The sequence below is a fragment of the Talpa occidentalis genome, unplaced genomic scaffold (assembly GCF_014898055.3).
Source record: "Talpa occidentalis isolate TD23 unplaced genomic scaffold, MPIMG_talOcc4v2.1 talOcc4.3, whole genome shotgun sequence".
In the NCBI taxonomy this organism is placed as follows: domain Eukaryota; kingdom Metazoa; phylum Chordata; class Mammalia; order Eulipotyphla; family Talpidae; genus Talpa; species Talpa occidentalis.
This window is the reverse complement of record NW_023603184.1, coordinates 97,599,750-97,610,385: the sequence shown is the minus strand read 5'-3', so window position 1 is coordinate 97,610,385 and position 10,636 is coordinate 97,599,750. Positions and strand designations below refer to the sequence as shown.

Genomic DNA, 10,636 nt, shown 5'->3' with positions numbered 1-10,636 from the left:
AATTCGGGGTGTTTCAAAGCTAGTTTCTTTTATCTCTATTTCCTGATTTTTCTATAATGAAAATAAATTGTTTTATAATTAAAAATTATTTTGCAGAAAAAGAGATCAGTTTAGGAGTGAGTCAAGGATACCTGGAGTACATATCTGAACTCATGTAGGACTATCATCATATTTTCCCAGAAAATATCCTTTGGTGCTGTCAGAATTTACAGCTTGTTACGTTGAATAATAGCCTGACTCAGCATGGCATTCCTTTTGCTCTTATGCTAATGCTTGAAAGCTTAAAACTGCACTCCATTCAATTCATTTCATCAAATATTTATTGAGTACCTACTATGTACCAAGCATTATGGATACAACATTAACAAGACATAGCTCTGTAGCAATTAAGTCAATAAATGCCCTCACAGAAATCTGTACTTCTTTGAAAGTCCCACATAGTTTCTCTGATGATAATTTCCAGGGCAAAAAAAGAAAAGCAATTCTCATACAAAATGTCCCAAAGAGTTTATACTAAAATTAACCTATTTTCATTTGCACTGTTTAATTCATAATATTTTGAAAACATTGCAAAATTTAGGCTGCATCATTACAAAAAAAATCCCCACATATTTGTGGCTAAGACAGTAGCATTATTCTGTTGAATCAATAGTCTTTGAATTCTTTTTGTAGAAAGTATTTCAATCTGCTTAGCTTTTGAACCAAATCTCTGAATTTAAATTTGAGATCATGACTGGAGACTCTGGTTCCAACCTGAGACAAAATTATTTTTAAAGGTTAAAGCAGGCAGTATGTTTCAAACTAAAGTTGGTAAGTACTGGGCAACCAACAAATTACAAAATAAAGCTTTTAAAGCTGGACTTAGTGAATCAGAACAATTTTACTTGTTGCATGCAACCACAATACGGAATTGATGTTTGGCAGTGGTGTTACAGCTCTGCAAACTTTGGGACTGGTACTTAAAGGGCACTTAAGTTGAGTGTTCAAGGAGCTTGGCATGGATAGAATGCTTATGTAGGGAAAAGGGGTGGGGCTAGGCCTACTTTATGCAAATAAGTTTCAGTCAGTGTAGTTCTGATTGGTGGAAAGTTTGTCTAGTGGTGGTATGTCAAATTGCAATCCTGGCAGAGTGGCACATTAGTGTGGCTTCATTACTTCTCAGGTATGCAGACATTTGCACCTGCCCCAACTGCCAGGGTACCTAGTAGTAGCTATAACTTGAACTGCAATAGTCTCCAGTGCTGTTTGGTTGTTATCCAGACTGGGGATGACTCCTTGTTCATTTTCATTATTTTATATATCAATTAAATATTAGGATTACTTTTTATGAATTAAAATATCAATCTCAGTTAATTTCTTTTTTTTAAAGATTTATTTTATTTATGCATGCAAGAGCTGGGGTACAGGCCAGAGGTGCGGGGGGTGAGAGGTTTCACCAGAGACAGAGTGGGGAACAGAAGAGAGTGACTGAAATACACTGCTGAGGGGAGCAGTGGGTGAGACAGGAGAGGTCTGCTGTGCCCTGTGGGTTGCTCCCTGGCTGGCCAGGGGTTGAACTCGTGCTGCAGAGGCTGTGGACTGCTTCATAGTGCTGTGCTTAACCCCTTATGCCACCAGGGAGGCCCTCAATTAATGTCTTCATTTTGTTTTCTATTATCGTTTCTCTAGCCAGAAAGTGTTGTTTTGTTTTTTTTTTCTCGCATGATCATTCTCATGATGGAGTGTACATGAATCAGATGTAAAGAAACATGGAGTTCACCTTGTAGTACTATTTCATTTTGTGGAAAGAAAATTTAAGCCTGGAATTATCAGCTGCTTTGTATAGAGACTTATGAAACATAGGTTGACAGTAACTGGTAGTTACTACTATAAGACGTTTTTCCCTTAGATCCCTAGCCCATTACTCTTACTTGTCTCATATTACTCCTACATAAAGTTTGGTTAAAACAGTCATTGAATTTGTACTCTGCTCAAGACATTACGTATATTGATTTTAATATTAATTAATGAATTAATCAGTTAACAAATATTTATTATCTACTAAGTGTCAGATACAGGTCTTGGCATTAATTTAAAGGTTATAGCAATTATTAAAATCAGTGCATATTATTTCAAATTCATATTTGAGCATTTTATGGCTAGTTTTGTGTGAGTGTGTGTTTGAGAGAGACAAACATGTCTCTTCTTTCCTTGTAAATCTGCTCAACTTTCTAATTTACCATATGTCAAATACATATTATTAAGTTTTTCTTTTAATTTTTTTTTTTTTTTGCATAGAAGAACTAGGGTGTAGACTAGAGGTGTGGAGGATGAGAAGATTCACCAGAGACAGTGGGGAGCAGAACAGGCATGTTTACTGAAATACACTGCTAAGGGGAGCAGTGAGCGAAACAGGAGAGGTCTGCTGTGCTATATGTGGGTTAGCTCCTTGGCAGGGGATCGAACTTAAGCTAGAGAGGTGATGGTGCTGAGACTTAACCCCTGGACCACCAAGGTGGCCCTAAAATAAGCTTTTTCTGAAAAGCATGTTTACACTAAGGCTCCTGGGTTTTATTTTATGATAAAATGTTAATTTATCTTTATAAAACAAATTATTTCAAAATTTTGAATAGGATGATACTTTTACAAAAACCTGTCATCTAACAATATCTAGGGCATTACATATTTTATCATAATAATGTTTTTTCTGGACCTGCAGCATTTAAATTTTATTGTTAGGCAAAAAGAACTTTCATTAATTTTAAGACTTTGCTTTCAGAATGAGATGAACTAGTAAATGCAATGCTGGTAGGTATGCCAGACCCACAAATACTGCCTTCCTTATTTAAATTATCTGTCTCCATTGCAGAAAACTGACAATTTTTAGTAACTCCTGATTTATGTTTTTCATGTTCTTTTTTTCACTTCTCATGCAACATTTTGGTCCTATTTGCTTGCTCTCTCTTTTTATAGGTCTGCCCTAGCTTCTCTATTCAGCTGTTATTTGACATTACTAGTCTTGCTGTCAATGCATCTCAGCTCTTGGATTCCAAATTGCTTTTCTATATTCATCTCCACTGTACTGCTCTGTCAGTGAAAATTGCTCTGCTTTTTGCCTGGTGGGACAGCAAAACTGATGATCTTTGGCTCCTGCCTTGGTCAGGGGTAGGTGATACAAAAGATGTTTTGGTTATATATTTAGGATTTCTCCTACTTTTTCCAAAGACTTGTTCTCTAATTTCCAGTTAGAGGCTAACAGTAAAGAAAGTTGCAGAACCTCCCCAAAAAAGGAGTGAATTTGGATATTAGTGTTTTCAGTTTCTTGACCCTTGTGAAATAACCATAATATACAAAACAGGAAAGTAAGTTTTAAGATCTAGTTCATAAGTGTGACATCAAATGGCATGGTGAATGCTGAAACCTATGTCAGACTGCCAAGTTCTAAAGCTACACCTATTGATTCTGTATTAACCCGTATTTTTACACCTTATTTTTAGATCACACATCATACTAATATCCCAGGAAATAGGTGCCATAAGCATGTGTGTCACTGTACAGGAGAAAGGTCATAGTTGACTTTATAGAAAAACCTGCCACCACATAAGTAAGCATATCACTAAGTAATTTTTGGCTTTTTTATTTTTTTGGTATTATATTCCTAGGTACATTGAAGATAGAAGTCAATAAATGCATGAATTTACAGGAAGGTGTAAAGGTCATTTTAAGTCCTGTTTTGAGACGTGTCAATGTTTGTAATAATAGCAGAAGTAAAACTGATAGAGAAAGTTGTAAGTAACGTTAAAAAAATAAAAAAAAAATTTAAAAGATTTTTTTATTTATGCATACAAGAGCTGGGGTACTGGCCAGAGATGCGGGGGAGGAGGTGGTGAGAGGATTCACCAGAGACAGAGTGGGGAACAGAACAGGCAGATAGACAGAAGTATACTGCTAAGGGGAGCAGTGGGCGGGTCAGAAGAGGTCTGCTGGGCCATGTGGGTTGCTCCCTGGCCAGCCGGGGATTGAACAGAGGCTGCAGATTGCTTCGTAGTGTGGTGCTTAACCCCTTGCGCCGCCAGGGAGGCCCAAAATTAAAATTTCTGTCCTAAAAAAATTTTAAGACAAACATTTTTGTGTGTCTTTAAGGCAAAATCATTCATCTCCCTAGAGTCTGCATTCTCACCTCTGGAACAGAAGTTGGGTCTTTAAGTAAACCTACAGAAGAAACAAGCCCTCTTCAGGAAACCACAATCTTTTTCCAAACGAGGATAACGAGGTTCTCTGCCTTGTGGCTGCTTTCCTGTCATCTGGGAATTGGTTTGCCTCGAGACAGCAACCCAGGAAGGAGCGGTACGCCCCAAATTAGCGAGGCTCTGCCACATACCAGAGGCTCTTCTTTGAAAGAGGGAGGCTCCTCCTTTGGACGTGAAGCGCCCATAACAGAGCGCGCGCTTACAGAAACGGAAACCACTAGCTGTGCTGAAGTGAGTCAAGTGATGAAATCAAGACTAGAAGGGAAGGAAGCTCACCCAGTAGCTCACGAACCTAACTGGTGACAGAAGCCGCTGAACCCTGCTCGAGGAAACCATTCGAATCAACAGTTGCTACCGTGATGAGGTGGTCCTGGGAGGCCCTGGGCTCCCCAGTCTCCCGGCAGCGGACCCCTTCATTGTGGCGAACCGAAGAGGAAGGGAAGAAGTGTGTGTGGGAAATTTAGACTTTCTGGTTCTCCGAGGACCCAGACTGTTCTGGTTACAAGGTAACCGCAGTCACTAGGTCCGCGCAGGACTTCTCCAATGTAGACGCGCCGGGGCACGTCCGGCGCCGAGAGTCGACTCGCCTCGCGCGGAGAGAGAAGCCGCTCCCGGCCGCTCGGGGTCAGCGCGGCGCCCCCGCCCCGCGCGCGCGGTCCGCGGTCCTCACCTGGGGCGCACAGGTAGGGCCGGGGCGGGGCCGGGGGCTGGCGCGCAGGCGCGGGACGGGGGCCGCGCCCCTGCCGACGTCGCAGGCTGGAGCTCACCTGGGAGACTCCGAGAGGAAGCCGCGCCTGGGTTCGGCCTCTCCTGGCAACGCAGGAGGCCCAGCGGGAAGGCAGGAGGCGGCGGCGGAGGAGGAGCTGGACTGAGCGGCAACTGTAGCGACAGCAACCCGAGCCGCCGCCACCACCTGCACCTGGCGCCCGGCCCAAGTCCAGCGCCGTCCGGCCGCCGCTTCCCGCCGCCCTGTCCTGCCCACCAGCCAGGTACGCGGGCGGGCGGTCGCTCGGGCCGGGGGCGGGGTGGCGGTGGCCCCGGGCTGCGTCGGAAGGGGTGCTAGGGTGGCGCGGAGGTTCACGTGGTGGGGAGAGGGGTACGGTCCGGCTGGCCGGTTGGAACAGGTCTCGAGAGCAGGGTTTCAGTTGCCCCTCGGGAGAAGCCGAAAGGGGCGTCCCGGGCCTGGGGGAGGTGGCGTCCTGGGGTCGCCCTGTCGCCCCAGTTGCCCGAGGTGCCCCCTGCCACTGTCTTTCGGGAGGCTTCAGAACGGCTGAGCCCCAGTCGAAGTCCGGGTGCCCCGAGCTTGTCCCTGTCGCGGGGAGGGTGGGGAGTCGGGGCGACAGCTAACAGGTTGCCGGGCTCCTTCTGCCCCTGTGCCCGAGGGGGCCGTGCCCGCGGCGGGCTAGGACAAGGCTTTGCCCGGCAACTTGCCCAGGCGGACCCCAGACAGTCCTCGGCTGGAAACCACGGCTGCCCGAGCCATTTCAATGGTTTCCAAGTGGTTTGGAAAAGCGCTCTGTGGTCGGGACGCGGACATCCCTCTCTCCGTTTCATCTCCACGCTTTTCCGGGTGCGCGCCCCTAACCAGAGCTGTGCCTACTTTCCGGTTTGATGCAGAAGAGTTATTTTCTTCGTGGCAGGAGGAAATCCAACTGCCGCTCACCAACCGCACACCATCTCGTTAAAGGACCTGTTGACTTAACGACCTGAATATCGCGTCTATGGTTTTGCCTGTGGCATATGACTCAAAGGTTCAAAAAACTTTGTTTCAGGAACCTGCCACGTCTGAACCTGGGTGTGCCAGGCCTAAATTCTTTTCCTTGCCTAATTAGGCTTTTCTGAAGCCTAAGAATTGCTGGTGAAACTGGTCCATACCGTAGCCTTTTATTTCCTTCTCTCAAAAACTGATGGGGGCACTTTTCTTATAAAACTCATCAAAACACTTGAATTCATTAAGTAGTTATTTCTGGTTTTAGATCATTGACTTATCAATTTTTCTGATTTTTAAATTAGGTTATTAACATAACTTGCTACAGAAGTTATACTGTATAAGGAAGGCATTTAAACTCAATTTCTATTGTTTAAAAAAATCAAACTTTCTGCATTTAATTTGAGAATTTCTGGTTGTGGGGAAAATTATGTTATTTCTTTTTTTAATGTATAAGATTCTCTTTGAGATTGTTGGTATACATGAAGTTTAAGTCATTCTACAACTCGCTCTCTTTACATTTAACTTTTAATGTCAGAAGTCTAGTATGCATATTAATTTGAATATTCTGAATAATTTGTACCAAGCATCTTTATTTTTCATTGCTTTAAACAGCACTTTTACATAAAAATTCTAATAATGAATGGCAATTCCTCTCTAGATTTGTTATCTTTGTTAATTATAAAAATGCATTTTGTCCATTTAATGTAAAACGCATTTTTTTTAAAAGTGCAATTAGAAGCTAAAATGTCAGCCACAGCATAACAGGACATAATTATTAATGATATTTTCAGCTCTTTCTGCTTTTATCAAAGAAACTTCATCTGCCCTCTTAATCTTGTCTCTATACAAGAAATAAATTAGATGTAGGAGTTGCTCTCTGAGTTTAGAGTATTACTTTACTCTTCCTGATTATTAGACCAGGTGTTATCAAACTAAAATTACTCTTGACTCTAGGGAGAAAAGCAATATGTTTGCATTAGCTAGAGTAACAATGTGCACAGTCAAACTCTGTAAAGTAGGAAAAATAATACTTCCCTAGGTTAAGATAGTGAGGTCTTTAGACAAATGAGGAATCTCCTCTGGCCCTCAGCATTCACAGGATCTCCTTCTCTACTTTGGATACCCAAAATTCATCCAGTTGATGATAAACCGAGCTAACAGAGGTTTTCTAACTTCAGTTCGCCCAGCAAGTTAATGGGCATATTAGCGTTATTATTTCAGTGGTTTGACCCAGGCTAATGTTATCTTCACTTTTCACCACCCACATTCCCACTTATCATTAAATACTCATCTTTTTGACTTTCATATAGATTGTAAGGTCTTTATAATTACAAAATAGTCAATTGTTCCTTGCCCACCTCTGATTCTCTATAATTTCTACTGCTCCAGATGATGCCTGACTCCAGGGGGACAAAATGAGGCCATCATATTTTTCCTCTACTGTGGATCACATGTGTGTTGGAGATGCCATGTGGATTCTCGGTATTTCTGAGCCACAGTTAATTTTTTTAGTCAACATGGACAACATAATTTAGTCTTCTGATCTTTTATTGTATTGGCTTAAAATATGTTTTATGAGGCAGCAACCCAGGGTCATTCTTCCATTTGCAACACTCTAGATTTTTGGTTGGCAAGCACATTTCTTCACCAGCAGTGCTTTTTAAACTCTTTTTCTGACTGCTGTCCTCAGTAAGAAATGCATTCTGCCCCTCAAAACAGTACGCACTCTAGAGTGTGTGTGTATGAATAAAACAAGGTTCACAATAAGGTACTTAACCTTATAACATGGGTGCTCTCTATTATTTTGCTTTAAGAAATCTTGGTTTCAACACACTGAATTGAATTTATGACCACAAATGGGCTGGAACCTACAATCAAAATAGTGGAATCCTGTTAAATTTACATTTTTAAGGTTGATTTTTTTTCAATTAACTTACTGTGACACACACATGCAAGAAAACTCAAACTATTTAAAAATATATAAAATGATATTGTAATCCTTATTAGACATTTATTGGAGGGCTTGAGACTTTAGGATCTGGTGCTCGACCAAATATCTTAAATTTTAGCGACTGCATGTAACTTCCTTGTACATTATTGCATTTTAATGGGTTCTCAGTGTATTATGCTATGTTTGGGAACAGGAAAAACTGGAATTCTTTCAAGGGAATTAGAAGTTAACAATTATCAAGTGAAAATTTGGAGAGGAAGAGAATTCTATCTACCCCTATTCTAGGTGTTCTAAATTTTATGACTGATTTATAGAACTGAGGAGAAACTGAAAAAAAAATTAAATATGTCTTTTTTTATTGGTGTGTAGTTTGTTGATATTTTTATATTTTTTCCATTAATTGATTTTAGAGATAAATTGTAGGAGTTATACCTCCTCTCTCCCAAAAAGACTAGACTGACTGGGAGATTGAGAGATTAGATTTGATCCCTGAAAGTGACCTGTAGTGATATAGGCTTGAAAGCTCTGATTAGATGACTGTATGTTTTGTAGAAATTTTTAATTTTAGTCTGTCTTCATTTCCTAGTCGAAGAAATTTTCCTTGTAAAGGAAATATCACTGCACTTAATAATTTGGAAATGATCGATGCCCAAATCTTATTCAGACATAGTCAGTTGGTCTGGTCTATAAAGTTTCAAAATACATTTGGTAAGGCAGATTTTTCATGGATATAAAATCTGGTTGAGAAGGAAGTATTTTCAATCATCTAATATGAACCAGAATAATTAGCTGTTCATAATTTGGTAATTTTGACACAATTAATATACTGTCAATAGTAATACTGAATTCAAACAGTGCCAGCAATAGCAAGAGATCAAACTGCTATGGCAAAGCAATGAAAAGCAGAACTCTAAGTCGTTATATAATTGTTTCAGGTTCAGATTATCCAATCTGGTTTGCTCATCTCTCCAATTGTCTCTTGGGCATCTTTAACGTGTCATAATTACTCGGATTATACATGTGTAAACCGGAACCTTCATCCAATTTAAAAAAAAACATAAACCTGTTTCATTTCCTGTATTCTATTTATAGCATTTACCACACATTATCCATAATTCCAACCAAAAAATATTCTGAATTGTTAGCAAATCTTGAAGTTGTTGCCAAACCTGAGTGAACTGTCAGGTATCTATTTATTGTGTCTTGCTGCAGAAATAATGCAGTGTTTGATTACATGGTACTGTACCAGGTCCTGCTGGGGGATATGCTGTTATATTGGTTATTATAAATCATATCATCTTTCTAATATCCAAAATGTCCTGAATTTTGAAACCCATTTAATTTAACACCAGGAATTTTGGAGAATAAGTTCTGGATCTGTACCACTATCAGGGGGTCATTTTTAACTCTTTCTTAATCTCCATATCTATCAGATCATGGAATCTGCTTGTTTTCTACTTAATTTTTTTCCCCTAGAAATCCTTCTACCACATTGCCCTAGTTCAGAATTGTATCTGTTCTTGCCTTCACTGTCACAGCCCCCTGCTATCTGATATCTCAGAGTATGACGTTAGGCTCAAGTCCATCCTTAACCCTCTGAGTCAATAATCTCTTTAAAAACATAAATCTGAACTTCTTTCTCTCCTGCTTAAAATCTTTTAATAATTTTCTATCGCTCCAGGGATAGAAGCTTTAGCCCTTACAATGGTCCCACATGATATAACCTTTGCTAAAGTGTGGATTTATGCTCCATAAAACAAAATTTTATATTTCAACAAGAAATTTCATTGTTTATTGTTCTTTTCTTCTGTTCCCAGTGCTGAGATTACTTTCCCTTTAATCTTTACAACTCTTACGGTTCTGGTTCTTAGATTCAACTAAGGTTTTTGCCTCATTTAGGAAATTGACTTCCCTGCCCACCTCCACCCACCAAACACATTACCTCATACTGTGTGAGCTTGGTACAGTCCTTTGCATGTGTCTTTCATATGCTTTATATATGTGACATAAAGTAGTCTGCTCTTGTAACTGTATACACATAAGCATCCTTTAGATTATTTGCAAAGCATGTAAAAGTTCTCTTTCCTCTAAGCCTATTGTGGAGTAAAGGTAGCATAGGAAAGGGAGATGTATTGGGCAGGCTGTGTGTGTGTGTGTGTGTGTGTGTGTGTATATATATATATATATATATATTATGGGCAGCAACAACAGAAATTGGTAAATAGAAAATTAGTTTCACTGTACTTTATTAGTCTACTTAATTTATGTTGATGTTATTTCCATCTCATTCCTTTGAATACCATTATTTTTATGCCTCTTAGTGCTATTCTAAGATCTGCATTTAGAAATGAAAAGTTAACTTTGTGATTGAAATCTCTTGTAGCTCTTGTTTTATTAATATTCTCCAGTGGAGTGCGTTATTATGGGTGAAGAGTTTAATGGGGGCAACTTTTACTTAAATAATAGAATTTAGACTACTACTACTACAAAAAAAAAAAAAAAAAAGGAAATGTTTTCAGGAATCTTTCGTCTCCAGTTTCTGTCAGTAAATATTTCTCAAATCCTACTTTTCTCCATTCCAATCATTATCATCATCTCTCTCTGAACTTTTTAAAAAAGATTTATTTATTTATGCATACAAGAACTGGGGTACAGGCCAGAGGTGTGGGGGGGTGAGAGGATTCACCAGACACAGAGTGGGGAACAGAACAGGCAGATCCATGGAAATACACTGCTGAGGGGAGC

The 10,636-nt window shown here is 40.1% G+C and overlaps 1 protein-coding gene across 1 annotated transcript in view; it reads left to right on the top strand.

Annotated features, from left to right (window-relative positions):
* The first annotated feature begins 4,988 nt into the window (after positions 1–4,988).
* Positions 4,989–10,636, top strand: part of GALNT3 (polypeptide N-acetylgalactosaminyltransferase 3) — a 45,672-nt gene continuing 40,024 nt past the window's right edge. Inside the window, exon 1 of the mRNA XM_037523447.2 lies at positions 4,989–5,218. The gene's annotated coding sequence lies outside the window, so the exon portion shown is untranslated. The remainder of the gene's footprint in view (positions 5,219–10,636) is intronic.